The sequence below is a fragment of the Phocoena phocoena genome, chromosome 4, assembly GCF_963924675.1.
Source record: "Phocoena phocoena chromosome 4, mPhoPho1.1, whole genome shotgun sequence".
Lineage (NCBI taxonomy): Eukaryota > Metazoa > Chordata > Mammalia > Artiodactyla > Phocoenidae > Phocoena > Phocoena phocoena.
This window is the reverse complement of record NC_089222.1, coordinates 71,338,071-71,349,259: the sequence shown is the minus strand read 5'-3', so window position 1 is coordinate 71,349,259 and position 11,189 is coordinate 71,338,071.

Genomic DNA, 11,189 nt, shown 5'->3' with positions numbered 1-11,189 from the left:
ATGGTCCCATTTCCCAGGGCCTTGTTCTGTTTCAAGCTGTGTTGGGACATCTCAGGAAATCAAGATGTGGGTTTCTCCCAGATTAGAACTCCCTTAAGGTCCCTCAGAAAAGAAGGGTTTGTATCTGTAGATGACTTACCCTGAATCTCTCCCCTCCACCCATGCTGCACAACAGACAGCTCCTACAAGTCAGGCATCCCTCCTGTTACAGACAGGAAATCCAAGCTCTCAAACCGTCCTGGTTGACTTCATTTTCCTTTCAGCACCTCCTCTGCCCTCAACATTTTCCTCTCCCTCACCCTCAGCCTCTAATCTGGTGGTTCTCAAACTTCAACATGCATTACAATCTCCTGGAAGTCTTCTTAAAGCACAGCTTCCTGGGACCACCTTCCCGACCCATAGTTTCTAACTCACTAGATCTGGGATGGGGCTGGAGACTTCCATTTCTATCAAGTCCCCAGGTGATGAGGATACTGCCGGTCCTGGGACCACGCTTTGAGACCCATTGATGTACTTCATCACTGTTTGAACTCTTTCTCCATTCTTTTTTTTTTTTTTTTTTTGCGGTACGCGGGCCTCTCACTGTTGTGGCCTGTCCCATCACGGAGCACAGGCTCCGGACGCGCAGGCTCAGCGGCCATGGCTCACGGGCCCAGTTGCTCCACGGCATGTGGGATCTTCCAGGATCGGGGCACGAACCCGTGTCCCCTGCGTCGGCAGGCGGACTCTCAACCACTGCGCCACCAGGGAAGCCCTCTTTCTCCATTCTTACTGCCACTGGCTTAGTTTGTGTCCTCACAGATTTTTTAACTTTTAGAACTTTGACTTTAAACATAATATTTCAAAAAAGTGAAGTAACAGGCTCAAAGTCATACAGTTGGAAGGTGGTAGATTCAGGATCCAACCTCAAGTCCTCAGACCCCATGCGGCACCTCTTTTTTTTTTTTTTTTTTAATTTTAGCAGAGATTTATTCATGGAAGGAAAGAAAGAAAGGGGGAAGAAGGGAAGAACTAAATCAGGAACCCATCTTGGAATACTTATATTCATCCTAATCTTACCCACCCAGATTTATATGTTTCTACACACTATTCAGAATGGTGATCCTTAGATAATCAAAGATCATGAATCTTGAAAAACAGCCTATTAATTTCACCCTACTTCACAATTTTTTAAAGTTTCTTAACAACAAGAGCCAAAAACAGAAAAGTTTCTGATTGCCCCTTGGTTAAAGAGAGGCCCTCACCTTGCAGGAGGCCTTGCCTAGAGGACAGGTCTTGCCCGGTGAAGCAGCACGTACAAGTCAGTGTAGCATCACCAGCTCCCGTGACTTCTCATGCCTCTCTTCCTTCCACTCCCATCCAGCTACTCTAATGAGCACCTACTGTGGGCCAACGTGAGCTCAGCCCTTCATTCTGTCAAGCACCTCTGAGTGTCTACTATACAGCAAGCACTGTCCGCATCGCTGGAGACAGAGCAGTGTGTAACAACAGTCATGTGTCTGTCCTCATGAGCACCCAATGGAGCCCTAATGGAAAGATTAGACACTATCAAGTAACTGCACACGAAATTCAAGTCTTCAGGACTGTTAAAGGAGGGGTTCCTGGTGCTCTCAGCACATGTAAATGGGGAATTTAATGCAGACGGGTGTGGAGGAAGTTTCCCTCCGGGGACTGACAAGTAGGCGGTTATCTAAAGGATGGTAGATGTTAATCAGGTAAAAAAGGGAAGCAAAGGGATTTGGCGGAGGGAGCAGCCTGTATAAAGGTCTTGTGGTGGGAAGGACCCTGATGGTTACAAGGGAATAAAAGAAAAGCAGTATGGCTACAGCAAGAAGAGTCGAGGGCCGGAGAGGCAGGGAGCCACTGGGACTTGCCTGGACAAATAGGGCACATTAGGAGGGTTTAACTGTTCAGAACGATAGGAATCCAACGTGGGGGTCTTAAGCAGGGACAGGTGGTTGTCACGTGGAGGAGGCGAAAGGGAGCCCAAGTTCTGAGTGACTACTAAGCATATCCAGCTGGAATCTGAGGATGTCAACTTCACTGGAAGAAAGCATGGCCAGGACGAAGTCTCCAATCTGTGGAAACTAGAGAGACCAACAGCTTGAAAGGAGCTAAAGAAAAATACTTTATTAAATTTTGAAAGCCCCCAAACAGAAAAATGAATTGCACATTCCAAACATAATCATTAAATGTCACCAAGGGGGCTTCCCTGGTGGCGCAGTGATTGAGAGTCCGCCTGTCGATGCAGGGGACACGGGTTCGTGCTCCGGTCCGGGAAGATCCCACATGCCGCCGAGCGGCTGGGCCTGTGAGCCATGGCCGCTGAGCCTGCGTGTCCGGAGCCTGTGCTCCGTAACGGGAGAGGCTGCAACAGTGAGAGGCCCGCGTACCGCAAAAAAAAAAAAAAAAAAAAAAAAAGTCACCAAGGGACATCGCTAGCCTTCCCAAAGGAAAATATACAGCTACTTGGCCACTGTGAACTTAAATTCATCTTGCCTAATGTTCCCAGAATTCGCGTACCCTGATGAAAATTTAAATGTGTTCTGCTGTTTACTGAGGAACTGTGGGGAACACATTTCAACTAAATCCTCTTTCTTGAACAGCTCACCACTTCTAGTCCTTACACATAATTCCCTGTCTGGAAAACCTAGATTTACCCAGATGCTCCTTTTTCAGGTAGGAGCTGTCTCTCACCTCTCCCAATCTTTTATTTACAGACAAGCAGTCTCCTCGGCGACCCCTGGCAACAGTGTCCCTCCATCTCATGAATGAGATGCCAGTCTGATACGTCATCTGTGTTTTGCTTCAGCCTGAATTCTGGGAAGTGTTGCCATTTCCCTTCCTGAATATTTGCTTTGAAAATAAAGAGAGGATGTTCATCTTCCCCAAGAACCTCCCAGGGCGTTCCTGCCTTCAGTCTTCCCCCTGCCTTGGGAAATTCCATCAGGCAAACACGAGCTGGACTAACCACTCAGGTGACTGGACTCCAAAGAGGAGGAGCCCAAGGAAAAGCCTTTTGCAGAATCCTTTTCCCTTTTGATACCCAGGCAGTGATTTTAGGAAGGTGACCTGTGTTTACTAATACCCACGCACCAATTTAAGTAGACTTCCAAACCGCGTTCAAGGACACAGATGCATTAAAAAGCCCAGTGGCCAGGCACCTGGGTTCTGGGTCTGACTTTGCCAGTGAGCAGCTCTGTGACCTTGAACGAGTATCTTTGGTTCCTGGCCTCTGGGTCCTCAACTGGAAAATGGGAGAGTTGAATTGAATTACCAATGTTTTCAGGTTTATTTTCGATCTTTTTTATTGTTATTATTATATTCTTACTGCTCTAGGCCCCCATATTTGAAAGATTTTTTGACTCTATGCACTTTGAACTTATTAAACAGCTTTTATTTTCTCTATTTTATTCATCAAAGCACACACCAGAGGCTCTGATCAACATGGCTAATTGATGTTATTCTGGCAAATAAAATCTCATTGTAAGGGCATGTAGTTGCTTATAGGATGTTTGAACTTTTGAAAATAGGTTGCAAATCCCTACTGCAATATTCATAGACCCCTAAAAATCCTAAGGATCCCAAATGGAGGAACAGATAGGGTAAAATATCTTTAGAGAAGCCAGCTGTGTCCAGTGTCCTGAAGCTTAGGCCTGAGGAGATAGAACACCAAGTCCCTGTACTAGGGGAAAAAGTGTTCCACAACTGACTGAAATGGCCCAGGCTCGAGCTAGACAGACCTCTGTCTTTCTTCTCTGTTGACGGAGAACCATTATGTGTCTCTGGATGATATCTATCTACGTTTCCCCTCCATTTAATCTTGCCAGTCGCTGTATTCACGAATAACCCAGATCTCTCCATCAACTATATCCAAAATGATAAATAGCAAGCAGCTCATTTATCTTTTTGATGGTTCCATAGCCCAACTTCCCTAATGCTCGTGACTGTGCTGGACATCAAAGGCAGACAAATCGAATTCCTTTTCTAACCCCACTTTATTTTTTTAATACACTGATTGAGTGCCTACTATTTTCCAGCCCCACAGTAGGTACGTAACACATGCTTGCTGAATGTAGGCATAAATTAACCAACTCAGGTAGGAGCAAACTTTGTTATAAATTTCCACACATCCCATGTCATTGAACTCTCTCAAAACCCCTGTAAGGTAGGGAGTAGTCTTCCCATTTTACAACTGAGGAAACTAAATCTCAGATGCTGTGACTTGTTCAGGGTTATACAGCTAGGAGGTAGTGAGGTAGAACTTGAATACAGGTGTTTGGTCTACACCCTTGGCTGGTGCCCTCCAGGGCAGCCCCTTGTGGACTCCTACTGTCCCATCCTCTAGCAGTTCTGGATGAGCTGACCCCGTCGCTTCTCCCTCTTCATCACAGCTCACCCAGTTCATTCATCCAGTCCTTAGCTACCATCCTGCTCACCATCACCCAAGGGCACATCAGTCCTTCTCATTGTGAGGGGCTCCATCACCTCCTCTCTGGGATCTTACCCAGCTCCCACCGGTCCTCTCCTCACCTCCCTCCTAAGACCTTCTCTGTCCTGCAAAGGGTCTGACCCACTCCCTAAAAGTCAACTGGATCATCAGTTAGCTGGGTGATGTTGGGCCAGTCATATCCCCAGTCGGGGTTCCCATTAGTTAAATGGGAGGATTGCACTTGGTGGCCCTAGCAGCTTTGACATGGGTCCCTCCAGCCAACACACTTTCTTCTCTCCCTTCCCTTTCTCAAGGCTTCCCCATGCTTTACTGAGCCCTCCTTCCGCCTAGGGGCCAGAGTCCTCCTCTTTCCCAAACAACTTCTGGAATTCCAGCTCCTCAGAGGCTTCCTGAAACAAGTAACCCAAGAGGGCTGTTTTTAGCCTCTTGACTCTGACCTAGCGCTCAAATATCTCTCAACGCTGGAACCACAAACTCCCAGAGAAACACACAGTGTCGGGGTTAATGAGCACCTACCTGCTGCTGCTGGCCTGCCTGTGGTTCTCCATCCTCGGAATCTGGACACAGATGAATCCATTCCCTCATCACTCCACCTGAGTCACTCTGGTCAATTTTGGAACAAGTGACATTACATTTTCCCTCTCTCAGAATTGGAAGGTTCTTTTAAAACAAAGGTTCATGTTACCTCCAACACCGATGCCCATTCTACATACAAAGAAAACAAGACCCCCAAACCACTGGATAGAAGGTTACAACCAAGAACGTGAAGGACAGTCAATGACGGGCCTTTCTCTTGGGGACTGATGGAGGAGGTGTTTGACTGAACGCATTCCTTGCTCTCGTAGGATAGGCTGGCAAAGGACCACTGGGAAAATGGCCTCTCGTGATTAATCCTATTATCAATGACAAGGCCTATAGGTTTTCCTGCCCTTATTGGCACAATAGTTCAACTGCTCAAAAACATGGTGCTGATGACAGCACTATGGCTCCACCACTTTCAGACTGACTTGCCTGAGATAAGGGCCATGGCTATACTGCTGGAAGAAAAATGGAGAACCAAACCTGTCATCCAGATATTTCAGTCTAATATCAAGTACCCCCATGGTCATATGCACGCACATGCATGCAGGCATGCGTACACACACACACACACACACACACACACACACACACACACACTATCCTGTCCCTTTGATTAAACAAATTTTATACCCATGATGCTTTTTTTTTTTTTTTTGCGGTACGCGGGGCTCTCACTGTTGTGGCCTCTCCCGTTGCGGAGCACAGGCTCTGGACACGCAGCCTCAGTGGCCATGGCTCACGGGCCCAGCCACTCCGTGGCATGTGGGATCTTCCCAGACCGGGGCACAAACCCGTGTCCCCTGCATCGGCAGGCGGACTCTCAGCCACTGCGCCACCAGGGAAGCCCCCATGATGCATTTTTAATGAAGGGAAACAATATCCCAAGGCTAGTGTTTGGGGGCAGACCCTCCCCCTTCTTGCCTGGTTGGCAAGGTGCTGAGTCAAGTCAAGGATTTGGAGTCAGAAGAAACGGGACCAGGATTCTGGCCTTAAACTTGACTCAGCGTTCAACCTGTTCAAGTCCTCTGTTTCCCGATCCGTAAAATGGAAACGTCACACAGTTGTTCACAGTAGCGCTGTGTGCATTAGAAGGTAAAGGCTGTGAAAGCTCTTTGCAAACTGTAAAGTACTGCTCAAATAGAAGTTATTAATACCAGGCTTTTACTCCAGGGATCTTCTGGGAAACTCACATGGCTGAGCCTGGTCACATGTATGCACACACGGCTGCCAGCTCGTCTTTCTCAGAGGTAACTATGCCTTCATGCCTGTCCACGCAGAAAGCCATAGCAGCTGCCCCACACCCGCTGCCCAAGCTCCTTCACCAACATCTGTAACCTTCCAAGGACTGACCCCGCTGACCAGCCTAACCAGCCATACCGACACTGTCATGGTTACCCAACGAGCTTTCCTTCTGCCTACCTTCCCCCACCTAGAATGCTCTGCCCCACCTCCCCAGCCTCCACAGCCTCTGCACATCAGAAGCCTACCCATCCTTCAAGGCACAATTTTAATGCCACCACCTCCAGGAAGTCCCCCCTGGTTGTTACCCCACCCACCCTCAACAGAAGTGGTTTCCTCTCCTCTGAACTCACTTTATCATCCTTCTCTTATAGGGTCTATTTTCTATTAGAGTGACTTGTGGGCATGTTCTCTCTCCCTTGACCAAAGTTGGAATTCCTCAAGACCAAGTTCTCTGTCCATCCCCCCCACCCCACCCCAGCACCTTGTACAATTCCCAGCAGCAGCAAGGGCGTGGTGTTGAAGGAACAAATGAATGAACGCACTTCTCCTTCCAAACACAAATACCAACAGCAAAACGGACCTCTCTCCCTGAGCGTGGGGTTGGTAAAGAATGCTGCATCTGGAACACAGACAGAAGATCTCAGGGACATCAGCAAGTGGGGATCACAGGAAAGCGGGTAACACAGAGATGGAAAGTCAGTTGGTAACATGAAATAACACATGGGTTGACGGTCAATCACCAAGTAACCAAAAAGTCCAGGGTGTATTTTTAAAAGGTAGCCAGAGTTACAGGGCATGTTTAATAAAAATCATAGTAATCATGAACAGATTTAATTTTTTATTGTTTTACAGCTATTCTTCCAGGATATTCAAGCAAATATCCAACCTCAAAGGGAGGACCTGGGAGTGGCAGCCTAGAGGTGGCACCACCCTGGCCAACCAGGCAAGAAGGGGGAGCGTCTGTCACCAAACACTAGCTTTGGGATATTGTTTCTCGTCATTAGTCTGGGAACGGAAGTTCTAGGCCAAGCTTTGCAACTAACTGGGTATGTAGACATGTCAGAAGGATGTCATTTTGGTCCCCTTCTGTCTATCCTCCTGTAAATCATAGTTAGAGCAGGTGCTCTTACATGATCCTCAGATAAGGAAGGTGCGCGGGTTTCCCAACTTTCCCCAATGCCTTCAAGCCATTTCCCACTGACTTCTGACCAAAGGCCCTCCGGGTGTACTCGAACACTGGTCAACTTCACAGTAGCGCATCGTTGACCGAAGCAAGGTTTCCTGATGACAAGTGTGGAATGGGAGTCCCGAGAAGCAGAGAGGGCTGCTGTCAACTCATGACCCAGGGTCCGCCTTCAGTTTTGGATGTCCCTGCCCCTGGATATCATAGGCGGCTAAGTCCAGGTCAGGGGGCCCGGGCTGGGGTTCTTTGCTCTGCTGTCTTGTCTTTTGGAGGCTCAGCTTCCCACAGAGGAACATAACACCTCTGAGCCAGGGTCCGGTGGTTGTGTATTCCCTGAGCTGGTCACCAACACCCCTGGGCCATTGCCCAGAGCCCAGCAGTAAGCAGCCAACTGCAGGGGGTGGAAGAAAAACAGGAATGTCCCCTCACCCCTCCGTCACCACGCCCAGTGCAAACAGTGCTCACCCCTAGGAAGCTAGTAATTAGATGTTCCCAGGGCGGCCTGTAAATTGCTAACTTCTCTCTTTGGGAGGTAGGAAGGAAAGAGATTGCTACTGAATATTTCTCTATTTTTCTGTCTGTGGGTGAGTGTGTGTCGAGAGATAGCGTGTGTGTGTGTGTGTGTGTGTGTGTGTGTGTGTGTAAATCCCCCTCCACCCCGTGACTTACACAACTGGGTATTTACACACCAGATGATCCCTGCAGGAAAAGGCAAGTCCCCAGCTGCTGTGGAATTTTAAGAGATCTCCCTGGAATGCCCTTCTGGGATGTCTGGTTCTAATTGCCTCTGTAAGCCGGTGCTGGCGAGCTAGCAGAAGCAATGAGAGGTGAAATTAAACAGATTCCAGTTCACATCAGACCCCCAGCCCTGCCAGAGTCCCCCAAGGGCTGGAAAAGAAAACAAACGCAGCCACGGTGGTGGGTGTGGTGGAAAGAACTCTAGACTGGAAATTGGAAGGCCCAGATTCTTGTCCCTGCACTGCCACTAACGCCCTGCCCTGTGTGGCTTTGGACCCATCGCTTCCCTTCTCGGGCCGCCAATTTCCTCATTTGCTAAATACGTGGTGAGGACTGCTGGCAGGTCTCCAAGAGCCCCGTCCCAGCCCCAGATTCACGGACAGAAATATCAAACTCTCATTGCAGGGTTTGTGGGCAGGGAAGGGGGGGGGATTTTCTTCCGAACTTCAAAACCAGATGCTGTGCATTTTTAGATCTTTAAGAAGAACCGGGGAAAGGGAGAGGATTTCATTCCCATCCACTGTAACCTAGTCCCGGCCCCAGCCCCATTTTTCCTGTCTCCTTGGCAGGGGATAGGGATGGTTGGACACCCAGCCAGAGAGGAGACAGGGATCCCACAGTTCCTTAGCGCCCCCTATAGGCCCAACTGGCGGTCATGCTGAAACTGGAGTTATCCAGGCAGCCACCTGCACCCCTTCATCCAAGGTTTCTTCTACTGCAAATCTTCGGGTTTTAGAAGCAGACAGTTCAAACTGGCCCCTAAGTTGTGGGGAATTTCTCTCTGTTTGTAGCCTGGTGCTTTAAGGCTCAGAGTAAAGCTGTTGAACTTAGAGCCACAACAGGCCAGGGTGGAGCACCCCGTAGGGCTCCTATGGTACACGCACAGTGCAGCCGGGGTCACCGGTACCAAATGCCAAAGGCTTCTGGTTCACACTCTGCTCTTACCCACCCACCCCCCGCCGGCCCCCTCACCCCCTAACCCCACAGAGGATGCTTGCACATCTCCAGCGACCAGGCGCTCACTACTTTCTGAGTCAGCCTGTATCTGGTAGGGATTTTGTATGGTTAGTAACAGAGCTCAGATCACAAATTTGACTTGTCAAATTGGGGGTTTATTTGCTCATCAAAAAGGCATTGGCAGATAGCTACCGTCCACAGAATCATCAGGAACTAGAGCTCCTTCTAGATTTTTCTGTAGCCATTCCTAGAGCATGACTCCCTCATGGGCCTCGTGGACCAAGACGACCACTTAAGTTCTAGCCATCACCTCTGCTCCCAGAGAGAAAGAAGGGGGAGGGCAAGGGTCCCCGGGGTCCCCTCCCTCGCGGTCAGCCCCCTTGAAGACCCACCTAACGGCTTGCGCTTGCATCTCATGGGCCACTCCAGCTGCAGGGATGGCTGGGAATGTAGTCTCACGGACACTTTGCATAAAACCGGCGTCTGTTACCAAGGGAGAAGGGAGAATGGACATTGGGTAGACAAGGGCTAGACGGCTGTACAGAGAGAAGCCATGAGCAGCTGCGCGGCTCTGCTGTTGTCTTGCGGACACTGGTTTCCCTCTGCCTGCAGAAAGGACAGGAGCCCTGCGAGCGCTCACCTGATGCAAGAAAACGCTCCGCCTCCCCGCACAGGACCAGACTCCTGCCAAGCTGGTGAAGAGACGGTATCTGCCCGATCACTCTCTCCCGAATGTGATGCCAGGCAGCTTCCTGTGAGCCAGGCCTCTCTGGTACTTTCCCTAGGGAGAACTATGCCAGCTCACCCAGGAGGACCTGAGCCCAACTTCAGACACACCCCCGAGGTGCATGCTGCCAGGTCTACTGCTTCCCAGCAGGCCATAGTGGTGATTTGTCCCTGTCCTCTACCCCGACTGGGGGGTGGACGGAGGAGGGGAGATGCCCAGCCCACATTTGGATGTGCCCTCTATTCCAGGGAAAGAGTTCACTGAGTCCTCCCCAGATTTTTCCTGCTGGGCGGCAAAGCCATGCATCAACTCAAAAAGCAAACCCTTACATGTTTAAAGTCGGTACTGAGAATGGTAGACACAGAATGTATAGCCAACAGAGACTGACTTGGCCCCGCAGCTAACTTCTTAATTAGCTGCCTTCTAGTTTTCTGGTGTCAGGTGCTCCTGGTACCTTAGGCTTGGAGAGGAGGCCCAGCCTGCAGTTGATCTCCAAGCTCGGCATCATGTGTTGGATGTGATTTCCTCCCCCTCAGGAGACCCACAGGCCTTTCCCTCCTCCTTGGACCACTGCAAGGCTGCTTTCCAGGGAAGGAAACTGAGGCACGGAAAGGTGGTCACTTACACTGGACCAAGATGTATGGGTAGGTGAAGGAAGGAGAAAACGGAGGAGTAAGCTTCTTTGGGGAACGACTTTCCAAATCTAGGGGGGCTCCAGCTCTTCACTATGGTCTCAATCGGTATTTCTTTCTTATTTCAACAGCCATCTACGTAATTCAGTAAGTGCACCGTTTGTAACAGTCAACTGCATTCTCTTCATAGAGCGTCATCTGAGGCGGGCTCCGGTTGTCCCCACTCTTGTTAGACACGCCCTAGAAATGCCTCTTCCCTCTTCCTGTCACCTTCATCCATTCGGTTCTCTCATGAAGAGAGAGAGGCCTTTAACCATACGATTAAAGTAGGATTTGCCTTTAAGATGGCATTTCCAGGAATGAACCATGTTTAAAGGCCAGGACCACCTCTCTGGGTAGGCGAGGGAGAGAAATAATCAGCTTCAATCTGTGAAGAAACATTTACAATGAATGCTGTAAAACGATGTCTGTTTTAGATCTTTTCTCAAGTCTAACAAAGTTATTGCACATATATCATGGAAAGGTTCCTAGACCCCTGGGCTCTGCATACAGCCCCCCAGAGGCCAGCTTTTCCATTTCTTAGAATATACTTAAGGAAAGACAGAGTGTCATTTTTAGCACTTTGCTAGTTGGTATTTTTTTATATATATTTTTTGTGCTGTTTAATGCTAGGTA